The sequence below is a fragment of the Dipodomys spectabilis genome, unplaced genomic scaffold (genome assembly GCF_019054845.1).
Source record: "Dipodomys spectabilis isolate Male_0828 unplaced genomic scaffold, ASM1905484v1 ptg000362l, whole genome shotgun sequence".
Taxonomy (NCBI): Eukaryota; Metazoa; Chordata; class Mammalia; order Rodentia; family Heteromyidae; genus Dipodomys; species Dipodomys spectabilis.
In genome coordinates this window covers 3631652-3649431 of record NW_024871039.1, presented here as the reverse complement: position 1 = coordinate 3649431, position 17780 = coordinate 3631652, and the positions used below count along the sequence as shown (strand labels likewise).

The 17780-nt window shown below is 40.1% G+C and overlaps 1 pseudogene; it reads right to left on the bottom strand.

Moving 5' to 3' along the window:
• Window positions 1–5223: 5223 nt before the first annotated feature.
• LOC122095805 lies at window positions 5224–11782 on the bottom strand (annotated as a pseudogene).
• Between the last annotated feature and the right edge of the window lie 5998 nt (window positions 11783–17780).

The window sequence follows — 17780 nt, the reverse complement described above, 5'->3', positions numbered from 1 at the left end:
CCAGCTCCTCTGGGACACAGCAAAGGCAGTACTCAGAGGCAAGTTTATAGCTCTGAGATCCTACATTAACAAATTGGAGAGATCTGAAACTAACAATTTAATGACACATCTAAACCTCCTTGAAAAAGAGCAGCAAGCTCTTCAGTAAATGGTGCTGGCAAAATTGGTTAACCACATGTAGAAAACTTAAGGTAGATCCTTATATATCACCCTGCACGAGAATCAACTCCAAATGGATCAAAGACCTTGAAGTCAAAGCAGACACTCTGAAAACATTACAGGATGGAATAGGAGAAACCCTAGGTCTCCTTGGCTCAGGCCGAAATTTACTGAATAGAAACCCGGAAACACAACAAATCAAAGAAAGGTTGGACAAATGGGATTGCATAAAGTTGCAGAGCTTCTGCAGGGCAAATGACATAGCTAGCAAGATCAATAGAAAGCCCACGGAGTGGGAGAAGATCTTTACTAGCCGTACAACGGACAAGGGTCTCATATCTAAAATATACTTGGAACTCAAAAAATTAAACCCCCCAACAACAAATCCTCAAAAAACAACTGCCCAATAAATAAGTGGGCGAAAGACTTAAAGAGAAACTTCTCTGAAGAAGAAAGAAGGATGGCCAATAGACACATGAAGAAATGTTCAACATCCCTAGCCATAAAAGAAATGCAAATCAAAACAACATTGAGATATCACTTCACTCCAGTTAGAACGGCAAAAATCAAGAACTCTAACAACAACAGATGCTGGAGGGGATGTGGACAGAAAGGAACCTTACTTCATTGTTGGTGGGAATGTAAACTTGTTCAACCACTTTGGAAAGCAGTATGGAGGTTCCTCAAAAGACTTCACATAGAGCTCCCCTATGACCCAGCAATCCCACTTTTGGGCATTTACCCTAATGTTTACAAACAAGACCACACTAAAGCTACCAGCACAACTATGTTTATTGCAGCATTATTTACCATAGCTAAGATATGGAACCAACCCAGATGCCCCTCAGTAGATGAATGGATCAAGAAAATGTGGTATATATACACAATGGAATTCTATGCCTCCATCAGAAAGAATGACATTGCCCCATTTGTTAGGAAATGGAAAAACTTGGAATAAATTATATTAAGTGAAGTAAGCCAGGCCCAAAGAAACGTAGGTCCCATGGTTTCCCTTATTTGTAATATCTAGTATATGTATGAGTCAAGCGGAAAAGGTCAGATAATGTGATGTCAGGAAAATGAACCCTTAGATGTGTATTTTAGTTTTTTTTCTTTCATGCATGTGTTTCTAACACATTTATAAGGTTATCTCTTTGTTGCTTTGTATGTCCCACCCCCACAGTATAACCCCTGCTTTCACTATATTTGATGTCAGTATAACTTGTGGAGGAGATGGGGAATAACCAGTTGTTTAAGGATACAGGTGGTCCTGTTGCAACAATAAGAAGTACAAGTTGTCATGTCCAAAACGAGCTTTACAATGTTGGTGCGGGGGGGGAAGGGGGGGGAAGGGGGGGAAGGAGAAGGATTGGGATTAGGGGGGAGGGGGGAGGCTGGGAAGGGATGTGAAGGGTAAACAAAGAAGGAGGCTGCAATGCTTGGTAAGAAATATACGCATTATCCTGCCCATGTAACTGTAACTCCTCTGTACAGTATGTTCACAAATAAAATTAAATTAAATTTAAAAAAAAAAAGAAAAAAAAAAAGAAAGAAAAAGAGCAGCAAGATAAACCCCAATCCAGTAGACGGAAAGAAATAATCAAAATTAAATCAGAATTAAATGAATTTGAATCCAAATAAACTACAGAAAGAATCAACAAAACAAAGAGTTGGTTCTTCGAAAAACTTAACAAAATTGACAGACCCTTAGCAAATCTTATCAGAAAAAGAAGAGAACACACCCAAATTAATAAACTCAGAGATGAGAATGGAAACATCACCACGGAAACAACCAAGATTCAGAACATTATAAGGGAATACTTCTCAAAACTTTATGCTAATAAGTTTGAGAACTTGACAGAAATGGACCTTTTACTAGCAAATATTGACATGCCAAAACTAAACCAAGATGAGTTAAACGATCTTAACAGGCCCATATCAAGCGCTGAAATAGAAACAGCAAAAAGAGACCTCCCAGCTAAGAAAAGTCAAGGACCAGATGGTTTTACAGCGGAATTTTACAAGGCCTTCAAAGCAGAGCTCACACCAATTCTCCTCCAACTCTTCAATGAAATTGAAAGAGAAAGCTCACTACCGAACACATTCTATGACGCCATCATAACCCTCATCCCAAAACCAGGCAGAGACTCATCAAAGAAAGAGAACTATAGACCCATTTCTTTGATGAACATTGATGCAAAACTTCTCAACCAAATCTTGGCCAATCAACTTCAACAATTCATCCAAAAAATCATACACCACGATCAAACAGGATTCATTTCAGGGACGCAAAGCTGGCTCAATATACGCAAATCAATTAATATTATTCATCACATCAACAGGAGCAAGAATAAGAACCACATGGTTATCTCAATAGATGCAGAAAAAGGATTCGACAAGATCCAACACCCCTTTCTGATGAAGGTTTTGGAAAAATTAGGAATCCATGGAACATTCCTCAATACAATAAAGTCTGTATATGACAAACCTACAGCCAGCATTATACTCAATGTTGAAAAACTAAAGCCATTTCCTCTTAACTCAGGAACAAGACAAGGATGCCCACTCTCTCCACTTCTCTTCAATCTAGTATTAGAATGCCTAGCTACAGCAATAAGACAAGATGCAGACATAAAGGGGATCCAAATAGGGAAAGAAGAAATAAAACTCTCCCTCTTTGCAGATGACATGATCTTGTATTTAAAGAACCCCATAGACTCCACTCCCAAATTACTCAAGCTGATTCAAAACTTTGGCAAAGTAGCAGGTTATAAAATTAACCCCCCCAAATCAATGGCTTTTCTGTGTGCCAACAATGAGAAAAGTGTGGCTGAAATTAGGAAAGCAACTCCATTTGTAATAGCCCCACAAAAAATAAAATACCTAGGAATTAACCAATGAAGTGAAGGACCTCTATGATGAAAACTTTAAAATCTTGAAAAAGGAAATCATCACAGAACTAAAAAAATGGCAAAGCCTCCCATGCTCCTGGATTGGAAAGATTAACATCGTGAAAATGGCAATACTTCCCAAAGCAATCTACAAATTCAACACAATACCTATCAAAATTCCAACCTCATTCTTCAAAGAAATAGAAGAGGCCATCCAAAAATTCATATGGAACAATAAAAGACCCCGAATAGCAAAAACGCTCCTCATCGGAAAGAACACTGCTGGAGGAATATCAATACCAAATTTCAATCTCTACTATAAAGCCATAGTAATCAAAACAGCTTGGTATTGGCATAAGAACAGACCTCAGGACCAATGGAATAGAATTGAAAACCCAGAAATGAACCTACAGACCTATAGCCATCTAATCTTCGATAAGGGAGCTAAAACAATATAATGGAAGAAAGACAGCCTCTTCAGTAAATGGTGCTGGCAAAATTGGTTAACTACATTTAGAAAACTAAAGCTAGATCCTTATATATCACCCTGCACCAGAATCAACTCCAAATGGATCAAAGACCTTGAAGTCAAAGCAGACACTCTGAAAACATTACAAGATGGAATAGGAGAAACCGTAGGTCTCCTTGGCTCAGGCCGAAATTTTTTGAATAGAGACCCGGAAACACAGCAAATCAAAGAAATGGGATTGCATAAAGTTGCAGAGCTTCTGCAGGGCAAATGACATAGCTAGCAAGATCAATAGAAAGCCCACGGATTGGGAGAAGATCTTTACAAGCCATACAACGGACAAGGGTCTCATATCTAAAATATACTTGGAATTCAAAAAATTAAACCCCCCAACAACAAATCCTCAAAGAAACAACTGCCCAATAAATAAGTGGGCGAAAGACTTAAAGAGAGACTTCTCTGAATAAGAAAGAAGGATGGCCAATAGACACATGAAGAAATGTTCAACATCCTTAGCCATAAAAGAAATGCAAATCAAAATAACATTGAGATATCACCTCACCCCAGTTAGAACGGCAAAATTCAAGAACTCTAACAACAACAGATGCTGGAGGGGATGTGGACAGAAAGGAACCTTACTTCATTGTTGGTGGGAATGTAAACTTGTTCAACCACTTTGGAAAGCAGTATGGAGGTTCCTCAAAAGACTTCACATAGAGCTCCCCTATGACCCAGCAATCCCACTTTTGGGCATTTACCCTAATGTTTACAAACAAGACCACACTAAAGCTACCAGCACAACAATGTTTATTGCAGCATTATTTACCATAGCTAAGATATGGAACCAACCCAGATGCCCCTCAGTAGATGAATGGATCAAGAAAATGTGGTATATATACACAATGGAATTCTATGCCTCCATCAGAAAGAATGACATTGCCCCATTTGTTAGGAAATGGAAAAACTTGGAAAAAATTATATTAAGTGAAGTAAGCCAGGCCCAAAGAAACATAGGTCCCATGGTTTCCCTTATTTGCAATATCTAGTATATGTATGAGTCAAGCGGAAAAGGTCAGATAATGTGATGTCAGGAAAATGAACCCTTAGATATGTATTTTAATGTTTTTTTTCTTTCATGCATGTGTTTCTGACGCACTTACAAGATTATCTTTTTGTTGCTTTGTATGTCCCTCCCCCACAGTATAACCCCTGCTTTCACTATATTTGATGTCAGTATAACTTGTGGAGATGGGGAAAAACCAGTTGTTTAAGGATACAGATGCTCCAGTTGCAACAATGAGAAGTACAAGTTGTCATGTCCAAAACGAGCTTTACAACGTTGGTGTGGGGGGGGGGGGGAGAAAGAGGGGAAGGAGAAGGATTGGGATTGGGGGGGAGGGGGGAGGCTGGGAATGGATATGAAGGGTATACCAAAGGAGGAGGCTGCTTGGTAAGAAATGTACGCATTATCCTGCCCATGTAATTGTAACCCCTCTGTACAGTTTGTTCACAAATAAAATTGAATTAAATTAAAAGAAAATGTATACTTCTTTATTTATATAAATAGGGTTTTTAAACAATAGTATTTAAAAGAAATCTGCATTTTTAAATTCACCGTCAGTGAATTCCTGACAGGGAAGGCTGAGGATGATGATACATAGCAAGGTCCCACTGCAGGACAACAGTAGCTCAGGAAAGCACCATTCATTTGAGAAGCAGTAGGCAGGCTCTGGCATTCCTGTTGCACTGCTGGCAATGGGAAGTCTTAGACCTTTTCCTCCACAAGACTTCTTCAAATTCCCCCTGTTCATCAGCAGTGGCATCTTGGCACTGCTGATACTTGGACACCAGGTCGTTGATGTTGCTCTTAGCCTCAGTGAACTCCGTCTCGTCCATGCCCTCGCCCGTGTACCAGTGCAAGAATGCCTTGTGCCGCAACGTCGCACTGAACTGCTCTGAGGTGTGCTTAAAGGGTTCCTGGATGACCGTGTTGTTGCCAATGAATGTGGCCAACATCGTGAGGCCATGCAGGGGGATGTCACACACAGGTGTGAAAGCAGATGTCATACAGCGTCTAGTTGTCGATGCAGAAAGTTTCATCTGCATTTTCCACCAACTGGTGGACAGACAAGATGATATTGTAGGGTTAGGTGAGGATGATAGGGTTAAGTGGATAAAGGCTCAGGCCAGCACTGGGAACTAGAGTGTTTGGATGTTAGGGAGGAGGGGTGCCTGTTAGCCCTCTCCTATGGACTATGATGACATACCAAATATGAAGTTGTCTGGTCTGAAACTCTGGCCAAATGGTTCCGATCTCACTGAGTCTAAGGTGCCAGTGTCCAACATCTTGGGCAAGGGATGACACTGAAGGTGTTCATGATTCTATCTGGGAACTCCTCTCAGATCTTGTTGAGAATCAGGGTGCGCATGCCTGACCTGGTGCCACCTCCCAGGGAGTTGGCCAGCTACAAACCCTGGAGACAGCCACACTATTCCACCTCAAAATTTCCAGCACTGATTCCAGCAGCTCGGCTCCCTCTGTGTAGTGGCTGTTGGCCCTGTTCTGGCCTATCAGACACAAAGACATGATGAGACACATACTCCAGGAATGATGACTGTGCTATTTGCATTGTGAAGGCTATAGGCTCTTCTGAGCAACTTTTGCTATTATTTTAGATACACTTTGGTGGAATAAAGGAAATGTTTTCTTTTTTGGGGTCCAGTCGTGGGCCTGAACTCTCGACCTGGGCGCTGACCCTCAGTTCTTCAGCTCAAGGCTAGCGCTCTACCATTTAAGTCCTGAAGTCGTTCTCTATTATTGCCAGGCATTTGAAATCGCCATCAGCGCTAAAACCTTGTTGGAAGCTTTCCTTGCTCGCTCGCTGTTCATTCCCTTCAGAGGCTGCTTGCAGACTGGCATTTATCTGTGCTGATTGAGTGGCCAGGGACATGATATGACTGAAATAAGTGGTTTAGGTGAGGATGATATCTAGATGGATAAAGGCTCAGCTCACCACTGGGAACTGGAGTGCCTGGATGTTAGGGAAGAGGGGTGCCTGTTAGCCATCTTCCATGGACCATGATGACATACTAAATATGAAGTTTCTGGTCTGAAACTCTATGGTTCCGATCTTACTGAGTCTAAGGTGCCAGGCTCTAGGTTCCCCATGATGACCTGAGGAACATATTTGTTGGCTGTGGGAACAAGAGTTGACTTAGGCCTATACTTGACAGAGCTTATGATTCTAAGTGGCTCTCAGCATTCATTACAGAAATTACAGCATTTCAGACATGGAAACAGAAAAGATATCTTGAGCATGAACCCCCATGCAAGAGGCTTCAGCAACTTTAAGGACATTGGCAGTTGTCTATTTTCATGAATATTCATTCCTTTGCTTTGGGCATGGTGGCTGAAATCTCAGCTACTCAGGAGGCAAAGATGAGCATCAGGCTTTGAGTCTAAAGGGGCAAAAAAAAGATGACAATATTTTTTTTGGTTCATCATGGGGCTTGAACTCTGGGCCTGGGCACTGTCCCTCAGCTCTTCAGCTCAAGGCTAGCACTCTATCACTTGAGGCACAGTCCCACTTTCAGTTTTCTGAGTTGTTTATTAGAGATAAAGGTCTCAGGGACTTTCCTGCCCAGGCTGGATTTGAACCATGATTCTCATTTCTCAGCCTCCTGAGTAGCTAGGCTGGTGTGAGTCACCATTGCCTATCAGCAAGAACCTTTCTCTTTTTTTGTTAATTTTGTTTTTATTGGAAAGGTGCTGTATAGAGGAGTTACAGTTACCAGAGTAAGGAAATGAGAACATTTATTGTCGAGCATTGTTACACACTCCTTTGTTGTTCTCCCACTATCCCTTCCCTTCCCCAATTACCTTTCTCAAGTAAGTAGCTAAGTGCTGAGCACCAGTGCTTCATGCCTATAATCCTAGCTACTCTGAAGTTAGAGATCAGAGGATCGCTGTTCAAAGCCAGTCTGGGCAGGGTAAGTCTGAGAGACTCTTATCTTCAATAAACTAACAGAAAACCAGAAATGGAACTGTGGCTTAAGTGGTAGAGCTGCTTGCCTTGAGCTGAAGAGTTGGGGCACAGTGTATAGGCCCAGAGTTTAAGCCCCACTGCCAACAAAACAAACAAACAAACAAAAGAGCCAGGTGTAGCTCTTCAGCAAGTAGATGTAGGGGGAATTCAAGTATAATGCTTTCCTGGGAAAAATACATAAAATACATATTTCTTGTGTTATAATGTTTCAATAATTGTTATCAAATAGCACATTTCCCTGTATTCAAATACTCAGAGCAACCTTGGACAATTACTTGCAATTTGCCATTTAACCTGATTTGTCAAAAGGGACATCAGTTAAAATGATACAAACATCAGTTTGAGACTGTCCCCTTTCCTAAACAATCACATGAAGAAAACTGGCCATCCTATCCTGCCTGATACACAGGATCTAATAAAGACACAACATAAAATACTGTTCATACGAGTGACACAATCCCACACAATGACTCTTAACCAAGGAACAACAAGATTAAAGTCATATATCTTACTTAAACTATATTAACACAAAATACCAAGGTGAGGACATCCCAAAATGTAGATCCATAAAACTCCAATACATTAAATAGCTTTGTCCTTTTGTTTGCACTTTTTCATTGGTTTATTACACAGGAGAACCAATTATCTACGATTCTGTTTGTATACAATAATGTGGAATGGAAACTCTTTATATAAAATTAAATGAATTTCACATTGAGTGTTACAAAAACTGAAAATCTACTCTGTAGACTTCAGTTAGGTTGTTTGTATTAGGAAAGACAATATGAATCATTTAAAAGCAATGTTTACACATTATTATTGGGTTTTTCTACATCACAGCAATGTTTTTTACTTTAAAAACTTTAAAAAGAATTGGTTGTTGGCTAAGTATTCATATTCAAAATACTCAAGACCAGAACTGTTATAGATTTCAGGGTGAGACACTTTATGCTTTGTGATTTGGACTATTCACATATATATTAGTGACTGAACATCCCTCTTTAAAATTTTAAAATTTTCAATTTCAAAATGATTTTTAGAAATTTAATCTGTATTTTAAAGAGGGCAATGCAACTGGGCTCTGGTTCCTGAAGGGTGTAATTCTAGCTACTCAAAAGTCTGAGATCTAAGGATCGCAGATTGAAGCCAGCTGGGGCAGGAAATTCTGGGAGACTCTCCTCTCCAAGAAACTACCTGAAATATTTGGTGCCATGCCACCTCCTGCGGAATCTGCATGAGATATCACCTTAGACAAAGACCTTCAAGGAAGCATGCCTGCAGGAAGAGTGTGTTGGTTCAAGGCTTCCCATACACTCGGCTGCACCTTTATATCCTCTACCTTTATTCTTACTTTATTCTTACCTATATTCTTCTTGGCTGTACATTCATTGCCTTTATTCTCGTTTTGGCTATTTTTCTATTGATCCACGAACAAAGCATGTTGTTTCTTTCCAGTCCAATAGAGATAGCTTCTCTAAATAGTAAAGACTAGGACCAAAGATTAAATGTGGGCGATGCCCCAATCAATCTATCGTCTGGTGTGATGCTACCTCCAAAACTCCTACAACTTCACAAGTGGTTTTGGGGCTCACGCATAGTAAATATAAAAACAAAATTTCCAGATATGTTAAAACAAGCAGAATTAATGAATTAAACTAAGCTAGAATGAGTTATCCCAGAAGCTCAGAGAGTTCTAAAAATAGGAACCCCTGATAATAAAAGGAAAAGAAAGATTCCCCCAACAGTTATGATTAAGTTTAGTCCAGCTTACATTATAGGGGATAGATGGTGGTTTCTCACAAAATATAAAGTTAGTGACATCACATTTCCTGAACCGACTGATGAACCATTGCCTTATACAGGAGCTGATAAAGATGTAAGTAGATAGATTAATGTAAAAGACAAAAAGGTATTTTGGAACTCATTAGATTTTGTGCAAAGATTAGGTAGATCTAGACCATTATTGTGTTTATTATTAAAACGACAATAAGATAGTTTAAATTAATAATTAGAAATTTATGTGAACAAATATTGGGATTAAAATTATAGAAAACGGAGAATGTTTGACTCAACCTGGAAGTGGTTTTTAGAATAGTTTCAAAGGGACTTAAAAATATATGAAAAAAATAAAAAGAGTACAATATAAGTACAACCCTGTCTTAGGTTTGTTAATTAGTAAATATAAAAAGGCTGAATAGATGACGCATTCTATTTACCTATATGCTTGACTTGTTTCACATCACTTAGCTTAAACAGTTGGTGGGATAGTCATCAATTTTCATGTAATCCATCAATGCTTTGCTTTTCTTAAAAATTGATTACGTGCTTAAATAAACAAAAAAATCTATGTCACAATCTCACACTATATAAAAATGTTAATTCTCCTCAATAAAGATACACTCAGATTCAACTCTTTTGAGTCTGTGTCTGTTTGTCACTTCGTAGACTCCTTGCCCACCTATACCGAGATCTTTGTCCCACCGGTCCCAGTGCTCCGGCCGAGCTGGTCTTTCGCAAGTTGGTACTGGAGATGTGGCTTAAGTGGTAGAACATTAGCCTTTAGCAAAAGAAGCTCATGGTCACTGCCCAGGCCTTGAGCTTAGAAGGACGACTAGCACACAACAAAATGGAATTGAATGGTATTTAAATTATATTTTATCAATTGTTTTAGAATACATATTTAGGCAGTCTCATTTTTAATGATGTAAAACAGGCTCATGCCTGTAATTCTCACTACTCAGGAGGCTGAGGTCGGAGGATCACAGTTCAAAGCCAGCCAGGGCAGGAAAAGACGGTGAGACACTATCTCCAATAAACCACCAGAAAACCAGAAGTGGCGCTGTGGCTTAAGTGTTAGAGCTGCTTGTCTTGAGTTGAAAAGATGAGGGAAAATGCCTATGCCCAAAGTTGAAGCCCCATGACCAAAAAAAAAAAAAAAAAAAATCCAGGTGTGGCTAGTCAGCAAGTATAGGTAGGGGGAATTCAGTAAAAGGCTTTCCTGAGGAAATTCACAAGAGTATACTCAAAAATTAAAACAAGATATATGGTGGAGTGGCTCAGGTGGATCCAGCACTTGGCTTACAAGATCGAGGCCCCAAATTCGAACTACAATACCACCCTAAGAAAGGCAGGAACTCCTACCTTGTCATTAGTATTCCCCGGGGACCTATTCTGCCACGGTATTGGAAGCCAGAGGGAGACACTCACCAGCTGCCTCATTGTAATACACCTCGACTCTCTGCAGCTGTACGCTACTTTCTCCATAGTAGTTGCCAGGGCCATCAATGTTGTGCTCATCGCTTAGATTTCCCAAAACTGAGATGGAAATAGAAGTGTATTATGGCATAGAATGTTAGCTGTCCAAACAATGGATTTTAAAATAACTATAAGAAACCCAAGTCCTGTTGACACAAATATTTTTGTAAAAAAATTAGATTTTCTAAATTTAAAAAAGCACAAAAATTGATGGTATTTTAGTTTTGTTAATCTCTTTGCTATCTGGCTGAATAGACACCATCTAGGTTCTCCTATGAGTATTCCATCTTATGGGATACCATATTCTGTTTGGATTCTATGATGAGAACCTGGCCTTACATGGACATGAAATTGCCAAGGCAGTAACTTGAAGACTCAGCTAGAAGGGTCTCCAGAACCACAAGGGTCCTCAGAGCATACACCGACAACCACTGATTTAGAAAACACCCAACTTAAGGGAGCATGAAAACTCAGAGAAATTTGCATTAAGGTGGAAGAACTGTTCTCAATTATCAGTTACTCATCAGTTGACAAAAAGGGAATCCTCTGTATCTGTCAGCTCAAAGACACTGCACTCCTTTCATTCAAACCTGACCAAAAATGCATTAGTCTATTCCCAGGAAAGTAAGTACAATGACTTGAGTCTAAGGTAAGACTAAGACATGCAAGGGATTTGAAACCACCCCAGCCTTGCTTAAAAAAACACACCCATCTGGGCCACACAAATTAGGGAAATTGGGGAAGCTATCTGGTGGACTTGATTTCCAGGAAGTTAGGGACTACTATGAAGCCCCACCTACCTCAGCCTAGACATGACCACCACCACCTCCACCCTACAACACCATCCTCTTCCTCCTCATCCCCCTAAATTTGAGACTAGGATCCTAGGCCAGTGCCATGCTCCCCTTTGCGCCAATCTGGCTGCCACAGTGGCCTGCCTGTATGTACACGATCTCCCTCATGGTGTAGGGCTGCAGAGCAGTTGGATGTATGTCTTCAGCATTGGTGCACACAGAGGCAAACAGGTAGGGCTGGGGAGCAGGAATCTAACACAGCCAACTCAGATCCCCACTTAAAACTCTGGTTGTTACAGGGGCAGAGGCGGTGGGGTGGACTTGGTAGGCAGAGCCAGCAGGTGCTCCAACTCAGTCTCACTACTGCTGAGTAATCAGAGAAAGCTACCAGTTACCACTTAGCTTTGGCATCCAGCTGTCAGCCTCAAATCAATTAGCACAGTTGCCACTCTATTTGGAACCTCTTGTCACACTGCCACCCACCTCCCCACCCTGACTCACAAAAGAAGCTGAACCCTGGGATCCAGGAAGCAAGAGAAGGGGCTTCCTCTACACAAGGTACTTTTTCCAGAAGCCTACATTCAATTTTTGATTGGAGGCCCTAGAACTGAAGGGGCACTTTCAGCTGTGATCCCAAGAGCAAGGACAAACTGTTGGATTCCGTGACTGATCCACTTTCCATTCTGGGAAGAGTCAGGGGTTTAGGGCCTTGCCTTCATACTCAGGTTTTCTTTTCTTTTCTCTTAAAAGTAGCTTGCTTTATTACTTAAGCCATAGGTCTACTACAGTCTACTTTTTGTTTCATTTGACTTCTGCTCCGAGCGTGAGAACTCAGCTCCTGTTCTGTGTGTGTGTGTGTGTGTGTGTGTGTGTGTGTGTGTGTGTGTGTGTGTGTGTGTGTTTGGCCAGAGTTAGGCAGGTTGGTGTTAGGGCTTGAAATTAAGGCCTGGTGACTCTTTCTGAGATGTTTACTATTATTGAGATTAGGTGATTACCTAAATTTCTCTTATTTCAGAATATTGTAGAATAGTGATATTTAGTTGAAGTCACAAACATATTTTAACCTTCACAATGCAAATTGTCATTATCATGGTCGATAAAGTTTGTGAATTCTATAAGCTTTGACAATTCAATTCTATAAGCTTTGATAATACAATAATTTCTTCCAGGTGATATTTACATTTCTTTCCTTTTGCTTACTGTAAGATGTTCTGTCTTTCACACTCATTCTTCTCCTCTCTTTCTGAGGTTTTATTGATTTACTTATTTAACTGAAGGGTAGATGGCTCTACTACTTGAGCCACAGCTAAACTTCTGCCTTTTTTTAAGTGGTTAATATGAGGCAAGAATCCCATGGGTAGTCCAGGGCAGTACAGAGAGGCTTGAAATCTGAGGAACAGAGTTCAAAGTCAGCCTGGGAAGGAAAGTCAATGAGACTTTTATCTACAGTCAACCTAATAGGTGGAAGATAGTAGAGCTGTAGCCATGAGCAAAACGCTTCAAGTTTAAGTCCCTCTATTGAGCACACTGAAGAAAGTTTCATGGACTTTTCTGACCAGGATGGCTTTGAACCATGATCTACAGATTTCAGTGTCCTTAGAATTCATAATAATAAGTGTGAGTCAACATTTACAAATCTGTAATTACCTCTTCTTTCACCTTTTCAGTTATTTATTATTTCTCTCTTTCTTTTTGGTATTTGTTCTTAGGTGCTAGTTCTTATGCTGTTTTTTTTTTCTTTCTCTTGAAACTACCATGCTCTACAACTTTGACCACAGGTGAACTACAGGCTGTTTTTCTTTTTTGTAGCTCTCTTTCTAGGGCTTAAACTCAGGTCACAGTGACTGAGTTTTATTTTTTTTAAATTGAGTGGTGGTTGTTATGTCTTGAAATTAAGTCACGATGACTTTCCTTGAGGTTTATTTATTTTTACATTAATAGAAGCTGGTTTCACTACTTGAGCCACAGCTCAACTTTTGCATTTTTTTGTGGTTAATAGGAGATTAGAATATCAAGAGCAAGTCAAGAGCATTACAGAGAGGACTGAAATCTGAGAATCATGGCTCAATGCCAGTCTTGGGCAAGAAAGTCAATGAGACAATTATCTCTAATAACCATCAAGAGGTAGGAAGAAGTAGACCTCTAGCCATTAGCAAAACATAGCAAATTCAAGACCCCATACTGAACACAGTAAAATATGTCTCCTGTACTTTCCTACCTGCGCTGTGGGGCTTGAACTCAGTGCCTAGGCACTGTCCGTCAGGGACACAGCAGGCATACTGCTACTTTCAGACACAGTGCCACTTCTACTTACTTGGAAAAAACAGTCACCAGGGGACTTTTTAGACTAGGCTGGCTTCCAAATGTGACTCACAGATCTAAGCTTCCTGAGTAGCAAGTATTATAGACATGAGCCAGAGGCACCTGGCTTGTTTTTTTTTTTTTTTTTTTTTACATCAATACTACCAGGCTCTACATTTAGGCCACACTACTTCACTGTCGATGAGATTTTTGGCCTTTTGTTTTTTGCTCAAAGCTAGCAGGAACAAAAACTCAACTCCTGAAGGGTTTTTTTTTTGGCAGTGGGGAGGCTTGGATTCAAGGCCTAGTGACTCTCGCTGAGGGTTGTTTTGTTTTGGGTATTTTGTTTTTCATTTCAAAGCTAGCAGGCTCTACTGGTTGAGCCTCAGCTCAACTTCAGCCTCTATTTTTCTTTTAGTGGTTAATAGCAGATAAGAATCCCATGGGAACCAAAGCACTACACAGTATCCTAAAATCTAAGGATTACAGTTTGAAGCCAGCCTGAGCTGGAAAGTCCATCAGTCTCATCTCCAATGAACCACATGAGACAGGAAGTAGTATTTTTAAACTTGAGTAAAAACCCTTAACTTCAAGCCCATGTCTAGCACACTCAAAAAGAAGTTAGTTGGACTTTCCTGCCCAGGCTGGATTTGAACTCTGATCTTTACATTTCAGCTTGTATTAAAGGTATGAGTCTATATTTAAAAAAAACTAATTGGCCCTTTTTTCTTCACATACATTTATTCATTTGTTTGTTCCCTGTCTTGTTTTTAGTGCCTCACCAATCTTGCTGAAGGATAGCATGCTCTAAAACTTTAGTAACAGTTGCAATTTGGTTCATTTTTTGGCTTTGGTGGTTTGTAGGAGGTAAGTATAGACACTCCCACAGGGTCCTGAATTATACTGATTATGATTCAATGTCAGGGGACAAGGAACATTCATGAGACTCTTATCTCAAATTAACCTCCAAAAGATTGGAAATGGTCAAACAAAAACTTGTACTTCATATCACAGAAAGGAACACACACACACTCATACGCACGCACGCACATTCACACACACACACACACACACACACACACACACACACACACACACACACGCACACACACGCAATGGGATTTCCTCTCCTGGCTGGCTTGGAATAGGAATGCTCAATTTCAGTGTTTTGAGTAGCTAGAATTACAAGTGTGAGCCACCAGTTTCTTGTTAATTTTATCATTTTTAAGACTCTTTGTGCTCTCTTCCACTTTTTAAAAAAATTATTGTGGTTGTCTTAGACAACCTAGATCTGTTTTTCACTTAGCTTTATTTTTTACTTTTTTTCTTAGCTTTTTCTTAGCTTTTTTATGTTCAATTTTGCTGCTCTACCACTTCAAAAACAGTTCCAATTCTTTTTGCTGATTAGTTGGAGATTAGAGGCTCATTGACTTCCTGCCCAAGCTGGCTGTGAACCACAGTCCTCAGATTTGAGGATACTGTGTAGTGCCCTTGGCTTGCTGTGGGACACTTCTGTCCTATTTACCACCAAAAAAATAAAGAGAACCTGCTAGCCTTGAATTAAAAAAATACTTGGACGTCTAATTCTGGTACTAATAAATTGTACACACTGCTTGATCTATTAAAAAAAACAAAACAAAAAACCAAAAACAACTTATGCGCAGTGACCAGGTAATAAGGATTCCTGACTGATAACCTGAACTCATTTCCCAAAGCCTTTTTTAGATATATATGGTCATTTGTGTCAGCTGAGGAGAGATTAAAGAACAAGGCTTTACAGGCCAGTTGCTCATGACTTGGAAATCAGGATCCATTGGCAAAGCTTTTCAGAGAATGACTAAAAACTCACTCTTCACAATTCCAAATGGTTTTTTCCTCTGTGCAAAGGAAAGAGAGATGAGAAGGAAGAAATATGGGAAACTAAGAACCCTCAAACAAGGTAAGTTATGTTAACTTTATTAGATAAAGTAAAACATAGTTGTACAGTGTGCAATCCAGAAAAGGACATGTCACTTCTGTGTGGATCCAAGTGAATTTAGTTAATTAATCGATGGTAAGGAGTAAAACCCACTATTGTATTTACAGAAAGGAGGTACATGGCAGGCAAGTCAGTTCACTAACCTCAAGGATTTTGAACACAAAGGAGTGAAAGTGTTTGACTCTAGCCGGGCGCTGGTGGCTCACGCCTGTAATCCTAGCTACTCAGGAGGCTGAGATCTGAGAACTGCGGTTCAAAGCCAGCCCGGGCAGGAGAAACCGTGAGACTCCAATCTCCAATAAACCACCAGAAAACCGGAAGTGGCGCTGTAGCTCAAGTGGTAGAGCGCTCGCCTTGAGCTGAAGAGCTGAGGGACAGCGCCCTTGCCCAGAGTTCAAGCCCCACGACCGACAAAAAAAAAAAAAGAAAGTGTTTGACTCTGTTTGGGCAACAGGAAGGAACAGAGCTGAGGAGGACTGAGATGTGCAGACGTTCCCCAAGAAAGATCTCACTGACATCAAGTCTTCAGATGCATGCTGGTTGTCAGTGGCTCATGCTTGTAATCCTACTCAGAAGGCTTAGATCTGAGGATTGTGGTTTGAAGCCATCTGGGATAAGAAAGTTTGTAAGTCTTTTATGTTTTACAACTCAAGAATATTCGTATTTGTTGCTAATTGCAACCCAAGGCAGTGCAATGGGATACCAAGCTGAAGAAAATTAGAAAATACACAAACAGGTATAGAGAAAAAGAAAAAAAATCAATCAGGACCCGGAGTCCCAAGTCTCACTGGCACCTGGGCCCCAGGTCACACAAGCAATCATATTTGTTTGAATTCACACTGGGAAGGTTACCATGGATATAAGCAAAAATGAAGCTTCTATATTGCAATCAGAGCCACCACAATGAGTGAGAAACACTGGTTCCCTTTTTGTTTTGAGAAAGGAGAATGCAATCCAGAGAACATCCAGATATTTGGTCTATTCTATCTAGCTTCCTAGGTTAAGTTGTCAATTCTTTTACCTCCCAGGGTTCAAGGCCTTTGAAGCACTATGGAAGGAGCCAATAGCTTAACCCTCTCCAGAGCTGTTTTTTTTTTTAAATTGTGAAAATACCATACAGAGGAGTTACAATTACATTGGCAAGATAGTGAGTACATTTCTTATCAAGCATTGTTGCCTCCTCCTTTGTTTCCCCTTACCATCCCTTCCCCTCTCAACCCCCCTTTCCCCTCCCCCTACCTAAGTTGTAAAGTTCGTTTTTCGAAATAACATCTTATACATTTCATTGTTGTAATGGGTTCACCTGTAACCCTATTTATATATTGATTGATTGATTGATTTTTTTATTGTGAAAATACCATACAAAGGAGTTACAATTGCATGGGCAAGATAATGAGTACATTTCTTATCAAGCATTGTTGCCTCCTCCTTTGTTTTCCCTTCCCATCTCTTCCCATCTCCCACCCCTCCCCCCGCCCCTTCTACACCCGCCCCAATGTTGTAAAGTTCGTTTTTCGACATACCATGTTGTACATCTCATTGATGCAATGGGTCCACCTGTATCCCTATTTAAACAATTTGTTTTTTCCCTTCCCTTCCACAAATTATACCAATATCAAAGACAGTGAAAACAGGGCTAATACCATGGGGGAGGTACATACAAAGCAACAAAGACATCATTTTATAAATATGTTGGAAACAATCACAAGAAAGAAAAAAAAACATTTGAATCCTTATCTTGGGGTTCATTTCACCTAACATCAACTTGTCTGACAGTTTCTGTTTGTCTCAGACATATACTAGTTATTTCAAATAAGGGAAACCATGGGACCTATATTTCTTTAGGCCTGGCTTACTTCACAGAGCTGTTTTTTAACCTTTCCATGG